Source organism: Papio anubis, chromosome 20 (genome assembly GCF_008728515.1).
Source record: "Papio anubis isolate 15944 chromosome 20, Panubis1.0, whole genome shotgun sequence".
Taxonomy (NCBI): Eukaryota; Metazoa; Chordata; class Mammalia; order Primates; family Cercopithecidae; genus Papio; species Papio anubis.
Genome location: NC_044995.1, coordinates 6,487,155 through 6,501,964, shown reverse-complemented (window position 1 = coordinate 6,501,964; position 14,810 = coordinate 6,487,155).

Genomic DNA, 14,810 nt, shown 5'->3' with positions numbered 1-14,810 from the left:
TCTTGAATGCTACAAGAAGGACTTGGAATCTCTTCATAAATACATGAAAAGCCATTTAAGCAGGAAAGTGACTTGTCAGGTGTGTGCTTCTGAAAAATATTGTTCTGTAGTCCTGCAAAGGGATGGCTTTGAGAATGTTTCTAATTGTAGACAGAGATGTTAGAATGGAGAATGTTGCCAGAGATCAAGATGAGGTTCTTGAAGAGTTACCCAGGGCAGGAATAGTGTGATCAAGAGGAGGGGTAGCTTAGAGAGATTGTCCAGGCTTAGACCAGCCTCGGAGAGTGGACGGCTATGGGGAACGGGGAAGAATGAGTGCTCTTTATAAATTCCACATTCCTAAAGTTACTATTGCTGCATCTGCTACAGTCTGAATGGTTGTTTCTCCCTTCCCCGGCTTGTATGGGAAATCCTAACCCCCAGGTTATAGTATTAAAAGGCGGGACCATAGGGAGGATTAGAGCGTGATGGTTGCACCCTCAAAAATAGGATTAGTGCCTTTATAAGAAAGCCTTGAGGGAGTTTGTCTGTCTCTTCCACCATATGAGGACATATGGAAGGCGCTGTCTGAGTAATGGGCCCTCATCAGACATGGAATCTGTTGGTGCCCTAACCTTGGTCTGTCTTCCTTCCTTCCTTCCTTCCTTCCTTCCTTCCTTCCTTCCTTCCTTCCTTCCTTCCTTTCTTTCTTTCTTTCTTTCTTTCTTTCTTTCTTTCTTTCTTTCTTTCTTTCCTTCCTTCCTTCCTTCCTTCCTTCCTTCCTTCCTTCCTTCCTTCCTTCCTTCCTTCCTTCCTTCCTTCCTTCCTTCCTTCCTTCTCTCTTCTTTCTTCTTTCTTTTCTTTTTTCTTGAGAGAGAGTCTTGCTTTGTCACCCAGGCTGGAGTGCAGTGGTGCAATCTTGGCTCACTGCAACCTCCGCCTCCTGAGCTCAAGGGATTCTCCTGCCTCAGCCTCTCAAGTAGCTGGGATTACAGGCATGTGCCACCATGCCTGGCTAATTTTTTTTTTCCTAGTAAAGATGGGATTTTGCCATGTTGCGCAGACTGGTCTCAAACTCCTGTTCTCAAGCAATCCCAAAGTGCAGAGATTATGGTGGCATGAGCCACTGTGCCCAGCCTTAATGTTGGTTTTCCTATCCTCCAGTACTGTGAGTAATAAATTTATGTTGATCATAACTTACCCTTATAGATTTTGTTATAGCAGCTCAAATGGGCTAAAAGACTAATTTGTACCGAGAAGTAGAGGTATTATAATTAGAAAGACCTAAACATGTGGAGATGGCTTTGGAACTGGGTAATATCAGAGGCTGGAAGAGTTTGTATGTGAGTGCTAGAAAAAACTCTGCGTTTCCATGAATGTAACATTGAGGGTGATTCTGCTACAGGCTCAGAAGAAGATTGCAATGATCAGAGCATTGGTAGAAATGTAGAGGGTGTAGGTCATTCTGATGAGATCTCAGATGAAAATGAGAAACATTATTGGAAACTGTAGGAAAGGACAGCCTCATTATAAAGTGGCAAAGAACTTGGCTGAATTGTGTCTGTGTCCTTGTGCTTTGTGGAAGGTAGAACTTCTGAGTGATGAAATAAGATGTTTGGTGGAAGATACATCTAAGCAGAGCATTGAGGGTGTGGCATGGCTTCTCCTGACAGCTTGTAGTAAAATGCAGGAAAAGAGTTACATAAAAAATGGCAATTATAGGCCAGGCACACTGGCTCATGCCTGTAATTCCAGCACTTTGGGAGGCCAAGGCAGGTGGATCATGAGGTCAGGAGATCGAGACCAACCTGGCCAACATAGTGAAACCCTGTCTCTACTAAAAATACAAAAATGAACCAGGTGTGGTGGCAGACGCATGTAATCCCAGCTACTCAGGAGGCTGAGGCAAGAGAATTTCTTGAACCTGGGAGGCAGAGGTTGCAGTGAGCCGAGATCACACCACTGTGCACCCCAGCCTGGGTCACAGAGTAAGACTCCATCTCAAAGAAAAAAAAAAAGGCAATTATAATCAAAAGGGAAGTAGAACCTAAAGATTTGGAAAATTCTCAGCCTGTAAAAAGTGCAGAAATAGGGCTGGGCGCAGTGGCTCATGCCTGTAATCCCAGCACTTTGGGAGGCCGAGGCGGGCAGATCACAAAGTCAGGAGATCGAAACCATCCTGGCTAACATGGTGAAACTCCGTCTCTACTAAAAATACAAAATATTAGCTGGGCGTGGTGGTGGGTGCCTGTAGTCCCAGCGACTCGGGAGGCTGAGGCAGGAGAATGGCAGGAACCCGGGAGGCGGAGCTTGCAGTGAGCCGAGATGGCACCACTGCACTCCAGGCTGGGTGACACAATGAGACTCCATCTCAAAAAAAAAAAAGTGCAAAAATACGTTCACGGGAGAACACCAATGGTGTGGGTAAGTGAACATTTGATATGGAGATGAGTATGGATAGAAGCCAGATGATACTCACCAAGACAATGGAAGAATGACTCTGAAGGCATCTCAGAGATCTTCACGTCTTCCCTGCCCATCACAGGCACGGAATGCAAACAATTTCAAGGTTTTGGCAGCAAACAATTTCAAGATTGAGTTCCCCATATTCCAGTAGAGCACTCCTTGGCCTTCCAAGCTTTGACTCAAGTACGCCAGAATGCAGCTTAGGCCACTTCTCTGGATGGTACACGCTGTAAGCCAAGGCTACATCTGTGTGGTGTCATCTCCACCAGGGCACAGAGTGCATGAGCTGCGGGGTTGTGGCTGCCTCCCCTTAGATTTTGAAGGAAGGCACTACCTGGAGTCACAGGCATGCAATTCAGAGGGCTGTCTCCAGGGTGGAGACCCAGAGGGGGTCTCCAGAGACTCTCTGTCTCTCCAAGAGAGTCCTTCCCCCAGTATGATGGCATTAAGAGAATGCCCAGTACAGCAGTGGGGATGGGGCCACCACAGAGTGCCTCCGCTAAGGTAATGTCCAGTGGAACCCTGGCGGCGAGGCTGCCCCTGAGACCTCAGAACTGTGTAGCCACCTGTGTGCAATACCACCCTTGGGGAGCTGCAGCACCTGACTTCAACCCCTGAGAACTGCTGCATCAGCTACAGCCAGCAAAGCCATGATGGTGGTGCTGCCGAGAGCTGTGGTGGCCCAACCCCAGCTCCAGTGTGTCCAAAAAGCAGAACCTGGAGTCAAAGAACATTACACTGAGGCCTTAAAATGTGGTATTTGCCATATTGTTTTGGACTTCCTCAGGATCTGGTTCCCCTTTCTTCCTTCCTATTTCTCCTTTCTGATACGGGAATGTCAATCCTATGACTGTCCCACCACTGTATTTTTGAAAGCACATAATTGTCTGATTTAATAGGCTTACAGCTGCAGAAGAATTAGCCTCAGGATGAATCATACTTTGAGTCTCACCCATGTCTGATTGAGACGATCCTTAGATGAGACTCTGGACTTCAGACTTTTGGGTTGATGGTAAAATGAGTTAAGACTTTGGGGGCTACTAGGATGGAATGAATGCATTTTGTATGTGAAAGGACATGAATTTGGGAGGTACAAGAGAAGAATGATATGATCTTAATATTTGTGATTTCCCTAAGTTCATATGTTAAAATCCTAATCCCCAATGTAATGGCATTAAGAGAAAGGGTCTGTGGAAAGTCATGAGGTCATGAGGGAACTGACCTCATGAATGGGATTAGTATCCTTATAAAAGAGGGAGCTATTTAGACCCTTCCACCCTTTCTACCATGTGAGGATGTGGGGAGAAGGTAACATCTTTGAAGTAGAGAGCAAGTCCTCACTAGACACCAGACCTACTGATGTCTTGATCTTGGACTTCCTGGACTGCAGAGCTGTGGGCAATCTATTTATGCTGTGTATGAATTACCCACTTTAAGGTACTTTGTAACAGAAGGCTAAATGAATTAAGACACCACCCCAAAACATAGTGATATACAACTGCTTTATTACACTTATGGATTATGTGTGTTGGGGATTAGGATAAGGCACAGAAGTGACACTTGTCTCTACCACCAACGACTCCAAGTTTTTGGCGTGACTACAAGGCTGAGACTGGAGTCATCTGGAGGTCCTCATTCACATGTCAGACACCTGGGTTGGAATGACTCAAATGCGGAACTAGGCTGGGACTACATGCGTCCTCTTTAGCATGGCGGTCTTAGGGGAATCCTATTTCCTGCATCATGGCTGCCGTCCTCCAGAACACATGTCCCAGGAGAACCAGAAAAATCTACATGGCCTTTTTTGACCTAGACTTGAAAGTTATGTGGTGTCATTTCTACCACATTTCATTGATCAAAGTAGTCCCAACCTTACCCAGGTTCAAGAAAAGAGGGCATAGACCCTTCCTTTCAGTGGGAGAAATGTCAAATACTCTTGTGGCCATTTTCTTTAAAACCACTGCACCAAGGTAACTGCATGGATTTGGGGGCCATCGCTGAGATGAAAACTTATGAGGAGAAGCAGTGTTTGGTTCGCTAGAGTGGCCATAACAAAATACCATTAATTAGGGGGCTAAAATGATAGCAGTATGTCTTCTCAAAGTTTTAGCAGCTGGAATTTCAAGATCAAGGTGTCAGCAGGGTTGGTTCCTCCTGAGTCCTCTCTCCTTGGTTTGCAAATGCCGCCTTCTCCTCATGTCTTCATGTGGTCTTCCCTCTGTGCCTGTCTGTGTCCTAATTTCCATGTTTTATAAGGACATAGGTCATAAAGAATGAGAGTTTACCCTAATGACCTCAGCTTTGATTATTACCTCTTTAAACGTCCTATCTCCAAATATAGTCACATTCTGAGGTGCCAAGGGTTAGAGCTTCAACATAAGAATTTTTTGGGAGTCACAATTTCATCCATGACACAGAAGTGTGAGAAGAGATGATGAGATCAAATGCTGAAGATGAGCCTGAAGGGAGAGATGGCTCAAAATGATATGTCTGGACATCAGGGGCAGGTCTGAGCTAGAGACGGGGATCTGGGGAATGTTAGCTGAGGTGTTGCTTCAGCATGGATAGGTTCACCAGAGAGAATGTGAAACAGGAAATAAGGAAGTTTTTGTTATTACTAAGATATTCGTAACATTTATTCCACTGGAACTAATGGTAAGTGCTTTGTATCACTGATCTTATTTGTTTTGCTCCAGAAAAGACCTCTGTGAATACCTTTACTCTCATTTCTGGTGAAGTGATGGAGACTTATTCACTCCTGTTAAATCAGGGGTCAAATCTGGCCCAACACCTGTTTCTGCGTGGCATGAGAGCCATGAATGGATTTTACATTTCGTACTGACTGAAGAAAATCAAATGAAGAGTGTTTTGAGACATGTACAGATTATATAAAATTCATTTATAGTGATTTAAATAAAGTTTTATTGGCACACAATAGTGCTCATCATTTATGCGTTGCCTGTGACTGTACTGATGCTGTAACAGCAGAGCCAAGGAGCTGTGATGGAGACCCTATGGCCTGCCGAAAGTAATATATTGACTATCTGGCCCTTTACAGGAAATATTTGGGACCCCAGGGTTAACTGGCCTGTCCATGCACAGAGCTCATGAACAGTAGGCCTAGGATTCCAGTCCAGCCAATCTGGCTTCACCATGACAGCCCTGTCATTTACTGCGAGTCTCTGCTACTCACAGAGTTCGTTTCAGACCTTGCTGTTGCCAAAAGAGTCAGGGATTTTTGCTGTACAGGCAGAAATTTTCCCCACTGAGGTCAACCCCAGGCCACTTCGTCTTCAGCCTTACTCAGATTGGTAATGGAGTTTTGCCCCATCGGAGTGAAAGTTCATTTTAAGACTCTTCTTCTGTTGACTTGCCTCTACGTGTTTTTGTTCTGTTGACTTGCCTCTACGTGTTTTTGTTAATCATGGACCATTTGGTAGCAAGCAAGAAAACCTACTTATGGTTTGGTTTTTTGTTGATATTTTTGTTTGTTTGTTTGTGGTTTGAAAAGGAGTCTTGATCTGTCAACCAGATTGGAATGCAGTGGCGTGATCTCAGCTCACTGCAACTTCTCCCTCCCAGGTTCAAGTGATTCTCCTGCCTCAGCCTCCTTACTAGCTGGGATTACAGGAATGCGTCACCATGCTTGGCTTATTTTTGTATTTTTAGTAGAGACGGGGTTTCACCGTGTTGGCCAGGCTGGTCTTGAACTCCTGACCTCAGGTGATCCATCCACCTCGACCTCCTAAAGTACTGGGATTACAGGTGTGAGTCACCATGCCCGGCCACTTATGTTTTAATAACGAGAATTTATGGGAAACATGCAGAGGCATCCAGGAGCCCAGTTTTAGGGAGAACAATCAGACTTCAAAAGACTTGCAAATGTGCTTGGCAATTAGTCTCTGTGGGGTCCTGTGTCTCTTTTTTTCCCTTGACGTCTGGGTCCTTCTCCTTTGTGCGTAATGGTGTCCTCTGCCATTTCCCTTATTTTAATTCCCCCTCCCAACCACCACACACACACACAATACTTTGGTTTCCTTGTGCCTCTTAGACACATCTATACTTCTTACCCTTCCTTCCTTGGGGAACTTCTAAAATACTTCTGGTTATTAGGACCCAAAAATAAATTTTTATAAAATACATCTGAAGATATCTCACCTCAGATCTAAATCTTCAGTATTTTTTCATTTCATCCCTATCTTCCTGGCATGAGATGTTGTATTGTGAGGTCAGGAGCTATCTTGGGGCCGTGAGGTAGCAATTTCCAGGAAATAAAACAAACAAACAAACAAACAAAAACGCCAAACTAGTGATGAAAAAGTGAAAAGATTAAAATAAACTTTTTTAATGATATTATTCAGACAGAATGTAACCCAGTACTACTCACTTGCAAAATCTTTGGAAAGTAAACCATAAATGCTGTCTTTGGTTTAAGTCATTGTTAGACGCAATTTTAAATTTTAAACTACTTAAAACTGTAAACAGCCTTAATGACACAAAGCCTTCGGAATAATGCTTTGGGGATGACTACTTTATTTCTGCCTCTGCTTCCCATTTCTCTTTATACCACTCTGATATCCTTGGATGGAACCTAATATTTCAGAAAGCCCACCACCTCTTTTCACTGGAAACCTACAAATGAGCTTCCAATAGAGCCAAAAATTATGGGGTTAATCTTGACAACGTGCCTGGGTGTGGATGCTCTGTCCTGTCAACTTCTCTGCCTCCCTTCAATCTCTCTGTGGTTTTGGTCTCCATCCTTCTCACCTTCCCAGATGTTTCCCTCTGATTCTTCTCACTGTTACCAGAAGGGGGTCCTGATCCAGACCCCAAGAGAGGATTCTTGGGTCTCGCGCAAGGAAGAATTCAGCATGACTCCATAGAATAAAGTGAAAACAAGTTTATTAAGAAAGTAAAGGAATAAAGCATGGCTACTCCATAGACAAAGTAGCCTGAGGGCTGCTAGTTGCCCATTTTTATGGTTATTTCTTGATGATATGCTAAACAAGGGGTGGATTATTCATGCCTCCCCTTTTTAGACCATATAGGGTAACTTCCTGATGTTGCCATGACAACCTGTCATGGTGCTGGTGGGGGTGTAGCAGTGAGGATGACCAGAGGTCACTCTCGTCGCCATCTTGGTTTTGGTGGGATTTGGTTGGCTTCTTTACCGCAATCTGTTTTATCAGCAAGATCTTTATGACCTCCTATCTCTTCCTGTGACTTAGAATGCCTTAACCATCTGGGAATGCAGCCCAGTGGGTCTCAGCCTCATTTACCCAGCTCCTATTCAAGATGGAGTTGCTCTGGTTCCAGTGCCTCTGACATCATCACAGTACTTGCTCCTCTCCTTACCTTGACCCTTGAAGGGAGAAGGGGCCTGGACACCCAGATTCCTTGGCTCTTTATGTTGAGAGGGTTGAACCTCTGCATCCCACAAAGACTGAGGTTGAGAAACAGAGTCAGGTACTTTAGTTTCTAAATGGGTCCACCCCAATCCACAAATGCTATTAAAATAAGTAGTATACTGGTGTGTTCTCAGGGCCATTAAAAATTGGAAGGAGCTCTGGCTTCTGTTTCCTGTTTCCCAACTGGTTTTAGTTCTCTTACTCCTCCTGTCCCTTGGGGTAACTTCTGCTGTGAAAATTACATGACAGTCACTGTCTCCTGGAACCGGGACCTAGAACTTCCCAGAGCAAGGACCCAGCTGGTGGAAAATAAAAGCCAGATGAAGAACATATCTCTGGGGATGGGGAGCTTGTTAAGGGCATACTTAATAGACCCTTTGGAGTACAATAGACTCTTTGTATTGAGTAGAAGAAGAATGTGAAGTAGAAGAAAAATTTTTTTTCTTTTATTTTCTTTTTTACTTTAAGGTCTAGGGTACATGTGCAGAACATTCAGGATTGTTTCATAGGTATACATGTGCCATTGTGATTTGCTGCACCCATCAACCCGTCATCTGCATTAGGTATTTCTCCTAATGCTATCCCTCCCCTAGCCCCCCAGCCCTGACAGGCTCTGGGGTATGATATTCCCCTCCCTGTGTCCATGTGTTCTCATTGTTCAACTCCCACTTATGAGTGAGAACATGTAAGAGATTCCAGAGAGTATCAGAGTGCTAATAGGAATGATAGAATATACATAAAGTATTGATACTGCAGGAGACACAGGGAGCAAGTAAAGAAGGGAAGTTCTTAAGTAAACGAGGATGTGAGTTTTGCAACCAGTAGAGGAACCCCTGGGAAGGAACACTTGTTTCTCAATATCAAAGTGAAGGCAGAGAACAGTGGTGCAGGAACCGGCAGGAGGCTAAATCTGGTGAAGTAGGAGGCAGAGGCGTCAGCTTGAGAGCATGAGTGGGGATCAGTGAGGAGTTTCACAGCTTTGAAAAGAAAAACAGAAGGGCTCCAATGATTATTACGGGTAATGGGAAAATGGGTGTAATGTGGAAGTGGTCACCTTTCAGAGCAGGGATGAGTCTCCACATGAAGAGACAGGTCCTCCATGGTGCATGGAACCCTTGGCTAGAATTGAGCTCCACCTTCTCAAGAACTGCAGACTTGGGCTGGTCCCCTCCCCTCTCAAAGGCCTACTGTCCTCTCCTGTCCCACAATGAGGATGAGGTAGAGTCAACACTGTTGAGATCAGAGGTGAGAATGACGAGAGTGTGATCCAGTGATGGCCACAAATGGGTTCAAAAAAGCGGTATCCGCTGTGTTTATTGTTCGTTGTAAATCATGGGTTTTCTCCCTCAAACCATGGTGGAGTCATCACGGCACAGCTTTTTCTCACTGGCAGGAATCCTCCTGTCATTGCAGAAGGCTCCCTTATCAATTCCTTTTTTTAAAAAAACCCTCAACCTGATGGCTCACGCCTGTAATCCCAGCACTTTGGGAGGCCAAGGCGGGCAGATCACCTGAGGTTGGGAGTTCAAGACCAACCTGACCAACATGGAGAAACACCGTCTCTACTAAAAATACAAAAAAATTAGCCAGGTATGGTGATGGGTGCCTGTAATCCCAGCTACTTGGGAGGCTGAGGCAGGAGAATCACTTGAACTTGGGAGGTGGAGGTTGTGGTGAGTCTAGATTGCACCATTGCACTCCAGCCTGGGCAACAAGTGTGAAACTCCGTCTGAAAAAAAAAAACCAAAAAATCCCTCAACCTAAGTTTTACCTCCTTTATAAAAGCTAATCCAAAGTGGATTACAGATTAAATATTAAATGCAAAACTACAAACTTTTTAGAAGAAAACATAGAAGAAATAGTGAAGACTTAAAGCTAAGCAGAGAGTTCATAGACATGACACCAAAAACACAATCCATAGAAGAAAAAAGTATAAATTGGACTTAATTAAAATGGAAAATGCTTATTCTTTTGAAAGTTGCTATTCAGCTTCAGAGTCAGTAAAAAAAAATTTAAAAAACATATCAAATCATGACATTACCCTGCTCTTCATTCTCCAGTGGTTTCCAAATTTCTAACTCAGACTTACCAAGCTCTACCAGAACTGGTGCAGACATCATTTGGTGGAAATCTACTCTCCCTTTCACAGAATAGCAGGTGAATGCAACGGCTGTTTCAGTAGATGAAGAGACAGAGAGTGAGAGATGCAAAGGCACTCACATCAGTGATTGTAAAGATTGAGGGAAAAGGGTAATTTTGTGATTGACAGAAGGCAGCAATGAAGATTATCAAGAGAATAAATACAGTTTCATGGACTAGAATGGAGAGTGCCTGAGAGGCTACTTTATGTTAGAGGCTCGGAAAACAATATTTTGAGGAGGTGACATGTAAGCTGAAATCAGAATTACATGAACTGCTAATGTGAAGTGTAACCACCCAGTGGGTTCACCTTGCCCGCTGCCTAGACAGAGTCAATTTATGAAGGCGGGGAAATTGCAATAGAGAAAGAGTAAGTCATGCAGAGCCAGCTGTGCAGGAGATTAGAGTTTCATTATTACTCAAATCAGCCTCCCCAAGCATTCAGAAAGCAGAGTTTTTAGGAAGAACTTGGTGGGTAGGGGGAAGCTGGGGAGTCAAGAGTGTTGATTGGTTGGGTCAGAGACGAAATCACAGGGAATTGAAACTGTCTTCTTGCGGTTAGTCAGTTCCTGGGTGGAGGCCACAAGATCAGATGAGCCAGTTTATCCGTCTGGATGGTGCCCGCTGATCCATCCAGTGTGGGGTCTGCAAAATATCTCCAACACTGATCTTAGGAGCAGTTTAGGGAGGGTCAGAATCTTGTAGCCTCCAGCTGCATGACTCCTAACCATAATTTCTAATCTTGTGGCTAATGTTAGTCCTACAAGGCAATCTAGTCCCCAGGCAAGAAGGAGGTCTGCTTTGCGAAAGGGCTGTTATCATCTTTGTTTTAAACTACAAACTAAGTTTTTCCCAAAGTTAGTTCAGCCTACACCCAGAAATGAACAAGTACAGCTCGGAGGTTAGAAGCAAGGTGGGGTTGATTAAATTAGATCTCTTTCACTGTCTCAGTCATAATTTTGCAAAGGTGATTTCACAAGTTCAAGGGAAGAAATATTCCAGGCAGAGGAGTGGTTAGTACAAAGATTGTGAGACAAGAGTAAGTTTTGTGTGTTTGAGAAATAAAAGTAGGGCGCAGTGGCCCACGCCTGTAATCCCAGCACTTTGGGATGCTGAAGCAGGTGGATCACAAGGTCAGGAGTTCAAAACCAGCCTGGTTAAGATGGTGAAACCCCATCTCTACTGAAAGTACAAAAATTAGCTGGACCAGTGGCAGGCGCCTGTAATCCCAGCTACTCGGGAGGCTGAGGCAGGAGAATTGCTTGAAACTGGGCGGCAGAGGTTGCAGTGAGCCAAGATCGTTCGACTGCACTCCAGCCCGGGCGACAGAGTGAGACTCCATCTCAAAAAAAAACAACAAAAAAAGAGAAATAAAAATATTACTAGTGTAGTTACATCACAATAAGTGAGAAGAGACGTGACATGAGAGAAGATCAGAATACACAAGAACCAGATAATATGAGGCTTTCCTGGAGAGAGGCTTTAAATGTTTGTTTTATTAGTGTAATAGAAAGCTATTAGAGGGTGTTAATCGGGAGGAGCATGATGATACTTACACTATGAAAAAGGTTTGTAAAGATGGATTGTTATGAAGCAAGAGTGGAAGCAGAAAGAGGAATTAATCATCCAGATGGAGGTGGATTGGAGTCATGTGATAGCAGTGCATAGAAAAGAAACACACAGATTTGGTCGATGTTTCTGACATAGAATCAATGTGATTTGGTGATGGATGACAGTAAAAGAATCAGGAATAACTCATATTTGGTACTTAAGATATTAGGTAGAAGGTGGTGGCTTTTTCTAAATTTGGAAATGATGTGGAAAACATAGCAATCAGTTTTTTTGGAAGAATCAGATTGATAGTTCTGTTTTGGTCATGCCACATAAAATACTTCAGTTAGATTTTCAAGTTGAGATGCAGAGGAGGGAGGTAGATACCAGTCAGGACTTCTTCTGAGAAGAGATTGTGGATTATGATGGAGATTTGGGAGGGGTCATCAATGGACAGGTGGGATTTCAAGTTACAGGAACACATTACCTAGGCTGACTGCATTGACACAAATAGATGAGGGGTATAGAATTGAGCCCTCAAGTACACCAATATTTAAAAGTCAGAAAAGAACCAGTCAAAGAAATCAAGAAAGAGAAGAGACTGAGGTGGGATGAAAACCAAACACGTGTGATGTCGCCAGGAACATTATATATTTACAGATGAAAGGACTGGTCAACTGAGTCGTATATGCTTAGGGTCTTAAGATTCCACTGTTACCTGACCAATGGTAGACTTCTCCCCCACCCACCTTCCCCCCCGCCCGGCCCCGTTGGATTCTTAGCTAAGCTCCCAATGTCTGAACCTGCAGTGCGGTAACATGGCAACAGATGTCACTATTGTCCATAGTAAGAGTAGTCCTGGTGCAGTAATCAGGAAATGAACCCATATAGAATGGGTTGTTGTGAAAATGTGAAATGAGGAAGTAGAGAACTGAAGTGGAAGTGGCCCTTGAATTTGCTGTCAAGGAGAGCAGAGATTGATTGTAACGTTCAGGAGGAGGTGTGTTCTACAAGGAGTTTTTTTTTTTTTACTTAGATTAGAGAATATATATACACACATATGGCAATAATGAAATAAAATTTAATGATACAGTAGCAAGAGAGAGAGAGAGACCACCTCCATCTCTTCCTCTCAATACCTACTCATTTATTTTAGTTAATGTTTTATCATTCCTCTGTTTTTTCTCAGAATATGTGATTTTTAATAGAAAGTACAGAAGCGATAAAAGTAATATGACAGTTTTTAAATGGAGCAAAATATAAAGCCTTATTATTTCAATGAGAAAATAGGCAGACATTATTGGCATTTCAAAACACAGTTCATAATTACACAGTTTCTATAGATAAATAAAAATAATTAGTACTTATTAGGTACTAATAATATTAGTTCTAATTCTCATGGTCTAATATTAGTTCTTATTATGTCCTCTAGTTAAGAGAGCATTTATTCAACCGCTAGAAAGCAAGGGAATCATTGCTGGGCACAGTGGCTCACACCTGTAATCCCAGCACTTTGGGAGGCGGAGGCAGGCAGATCACTTGAGTCCAGGAGTTCAAGATCAGCCTGGGCAAACTGGCGAAACCCTGTCTCTACAAAAAAAAAAAAAAAAAAGAGAGAGAGAGAGAGAAATAAACCCCGCGTGGTGGCGTGTGCCTGTGGTCCCAGCTACTCAGGAGACAGAGGTGGGAGGATCGCTTGAGCTAGGGAGGTTGAGGCTGCAGTGAGCCATGATCGCACCACTGCACTCCAGCCTTGACGACAGAGCAAGACCCTGACTCAAAAACAAAACAAAACAAAACAAAACAAACAGGGGAATCTGATTGCACATTACAGTTTACCAGGGACTACATAAAGGGAACAAAGTTAATCTGTGATTAAATACAGATTATTGCGCTCTGCTCCAAACTTTGTAAATGAAGATGCTTTGATGTTGCAGTGACCTAACCCATACTAAAACAAACAAACAAAAAACACCTCCCCAACTGATTCTGATGAAACAGCATCAGTGTAGGTCAACATTTGGGAAGCAGTTAGCTAGATGGTGTTTGGAGCTGAAGGAGGTATGAGAGAGAAAGATAGAATGGAATCACAGTTGAACCTTCCCCAGCATCTTAAGGGCATGAAGCATTTATTTACATAGATTTTCTTTTGTCTAATGGCACTGGTAACTCAGAATGGGATGAGATACAGGAGAGATCTCCAGCCTCCACCGTCTCTGGAATGTACATTTTGGAATGAAGGGGACTTCCTGTATTGAAAAAACAAAGTTACTTGTAAAGATGTGCTTAGAAATTTATTCTGGGCGAGCTAGCCCAGAAATAATCAAGCTTTCCAAGGGTTATCTCCCAGTGCGGTCTTGGAAGTGAGAGTGAAGCAAGACTTGCATTTCCTTGTTTTTTCTTTTAGCTGCCACAAGATGGAGCTCGATTTCTAATGAGTTCGTTTTCAGGAGCAGTGGAGACCGGGGCCAGTCGTGCCGGGGATGACTTCCTCCTGCTGCCTTTGACCCTGAGTTCTCCCTGTCTAGCAAGTATGAATTTAGAGAATTGCAGCACCTTTATGAAAGGTGTCCTGCTTCAAGCAGCCTAATTTCAGGAGCTATGAAACTTTACCGGTATAAAGAAAAGGGGACCAGAATTCGATTGACTTAGTTTTCATTTTTTCCTTTTTTTTTTTTTTTTTTTTTTTTTGAGACAAGGTCTCGCCGTGTCACCCAGGCTGGAGTGCAGTGGCACAGTCATTGCAGCCTTCGCCTCCCGGGTTCAAGCGATCCTCCCACCTCAGCCGCAGCCCCTCAGCTGGAACTAGAGGCACGCATCACCACGCCCAGGTAATTTTTGTATTTTCAGTAGAGACGAGGTCTCACTATGTTTCCCAGGCTGGTCTCGAACTCCTGGGCTCAAGCAATTCTCCCACCTCGGCCTCCCAAAGTGCTGGGATTACAGACATGAGCCGCTGCATACAGCTGACTTATTTCTCTTAGCTTTTAAAATGTGGACTGTAACAACACCCTGCCCCCCCACACACAATGAGAAAAAGATAAACGTGAAGATTAATATATTTGTGTAAAACAAAATGCTTATGTACTCCCACTCATGTCAAGAAATAGATCACTATTCGTTTTTCAGAAAAGTTGTCTTCCTAAGATGTGGCAATGGGCTTTATAGCTCTGATAGTAGATAAAAGCAGAGAAATCAATTAAACTACAAACTTTTTTTAGTCTTACTTTTTTTAATTTTTAATTTTTGTGGGTACATAATAGTTGC